Source organism: Neopelma chrysocephalum, unplaced genomic scaffold (genome assembly GCF_003984885.1).
Source record: "Neopelma chrysocephalum unplaced genomic scaffold, ASM398488v2 Primary Assembly neopelma1_82312, whole genome shotgun sequence".
Lineage (NCBI taxonomy): Eukaryota > Metazoa > Chordata > Aves > Passeriformes > Pipridae > Neopelma > Neopelma chrysocephalum.
The window spans coordinates 1-2,654 of NW_020913200.1; the positions used below are offsets into that span (position 1 = coordinate 1).

A 2,654-nucleotide genomic window follows, 5' to 3' on the forward strand; every position below is an offset into this window, starting at 1 on the left:
CCCCCCCGCCCCTCCCCCCACAGCACCACAGCTTCTACGACTTCATCGTCACCAAGGCCCGCGGCAAGAGCGGTGAGTGACGTCATCAGTGACGTCATCTGTGACGTCATCAGTGGGTGATGGGGTCAATGACGTCATCCGTGACGTCACCGATCCCCTCCCCCGCCCCCCAGGGCCCCTCTTCAACTTCGACGTCCACGACGACGTTCGGCTGCTCAGCGACGCCACCGTCGAGAAGGACGAGGTGAGGGACCAGTATAGACCAGTATAGACCAGTGGGGAACAGTGGGGAGCAGCGTGGACCGGTATAGACCAGTATAGACCAGTACTGACCAGTAGGGACCAGTATAGACCAGTGGGGACCAGAACGGACCAGTATAGACCAGTGGGGACCAGTATGGAACAGTATAGACCAGTATAGACCAGTATAGACCAGTGGGGACCAGTGGGGACCAGAACGGACCAGTATAGACCAGTGGGGACCAATGGGGAACAGTGAGGACCAGTACGGACCAGTATAGACTGGTGGGGACCAGTGGGGACCAGTATGGACCGGTGGGGACTGGTATAGAGCAGTAGGGACCAGTGGGGACCAATAGGGACCAGTATAGACGGGTGGGGAACAGTGGGGACCAGTATAGACCACTGGGGACCAGTATGGGCCAGTGGGGACCAGTATAGACCAGGGGGGACTGGAATAAACCAGTATGGATCAATATAGACCAGTATAGGCCAGTGGGGACCAGTGGGGATTGGTATAAACCAGTATGGATCAGTATAGACCAGTATGGACCAGTGGGGAGCAGTATGGACCAGTATAGACTGGTGGGGAACAGTGGGGACCAGTATGGACCAGTATAGACCAATAGGGACTGGTATAAACCAGTATAGACCAGTGGGGACCAGTACAGACCAGTATAGACTGCTGAGGAACAGTGGAGACCAGTAGGGACCAGTATGGACCAGTATAGACCAGTGGGGAATGGTATAGGCCAGGATGGATTAGTATAGACCAGTATAGACCAGTAAGGACCAGTCTGGACTGGGATAAACCAGTTGTGAGGTTGTGACCCACCAATGTCCTTTCCTTTCCCGTCCCATTGATGACATCACACCCATGAATGACATCACTCCTCCCACTAATGACGTCACCCCTCCCATTGATGACATCACCCTTCCCACTGATGACATCATCCCATCAATGACATCACCATGTCAATGACATCACCCCATTGATGACATCACCCCTCCCACTGATGACATCACTCCATCAATGATGTCACCCTTCCCATTGATGACATCACCCCCATTGATGATGTCACCCCATCAATGACATCACCCCATCGATGACATCACTCATCCCCTTGATGACATCACCCCATTGATGACATCACCCCATCCGTGGCATCATCATGTTGATGACATCACCCCTATCAATGACATCACCCCTCCCACTGATGACATCACTCCTCCCATCGATGACATCACCCTGTCACTGACATCAACCGTCATGATGACATCACCTCCTTCGATGACATCACCCTTCCCATCAATGACATCACCCTTCCCATCGATGACATCACTCCTATCAATGACATCACCTCTGTTAATGACATCACCCCTCCCACTGATAACATCGCTCCTTCTGTCAATGACGTCACCTCTCCCACTGATGACATCACCCCATTGATGACATCACTCTTCCCATCGATGACATCACCCCTATCAACGACATCACCTGTGTGGATGACGTCACCCCATCGATGACATCATCCTGTCGATGAAATCACCCCTCCCATCAATGACATCACTCTTCCTATTGATGACATCACCCTGTCAATGACATCACTCCTCCCACTGATGACATCACCCCGTTGATGACATCACTCTTCCCATCGATGACATCACTGCTATCAATGCCATCACCTGTTTTGATGACATCACCCCATCGATGACATCATCCTGTCGATGACATCACTCCTCCCATCAATGACATCACTCTTCCTATTGATGACATCACCCTGTCAATGACATCACTCCTCCCATTGATGACATCACCCTGTTGATGACATCACTCTTCCCATCGATGACATCACCCCTATCAATGACATCACCTGTTTTGATGACATCACCCCATCGATGACATCATCCTGTCGATGGAATCACCCCTCCCATCAATGACATCACTTTTCCCTTCGATGACATCACCCTGTCAATAACGTCACCCTCCATTAATGACATCGCTCCTCCCATCAATGACTTCACTTTTCCCATTGATGACATCACTCCTATCAATGGCGTCACCCCTCCCACTGATGACATCACCCTGTCGATGACATCACCCTTCCCACCAATGACATCACCCTGTCAATGACATCACTCCTCCTATGGATGACGTGACTCCTCCCATTGCTCCCATTGATGACATCACCCCGTCGATGATGTCACTGTCCCGTTGATGACATCACTCCTCCCACTGATGACATCACCCCGTTGATGACGTCATTGCCCTGTTGATGACGTCACTGCAGTCCCACGCGGGGAAGGTCGTCCTGCGCAGTTGGTACGAGAAGAACAAGCACATCTTCCCTGCCTCCAGATGGGAGCCCTTCGACCCCGAGAAGAGATGGGACAAGTACACGGTGAGGGGGGGG

The 2,654-nt window shown here is 52.0% G+C and overlaps 1 long non-coding RNA gene across 1 annotated transcript; it reads left to right on the top strand.

Annotated features, from left to right (window-relative positions):
- Window positions 1-4: 4 nt before the first annotated feature.
- Window positions 5-2,646, top strand: LOC113979527. The gene is made up of 3 exons (XR_003537897.1): window positions 5-72; window positions 174-244; window positions 2,532-2,646. It is a non-coding gene; the product is annotated as an uncharacterized LOC113979527 (long non-coding RNA).
- The last annotated feature ends 8 nt before the right edge of the window (window positions 2,647-2,654 follow it).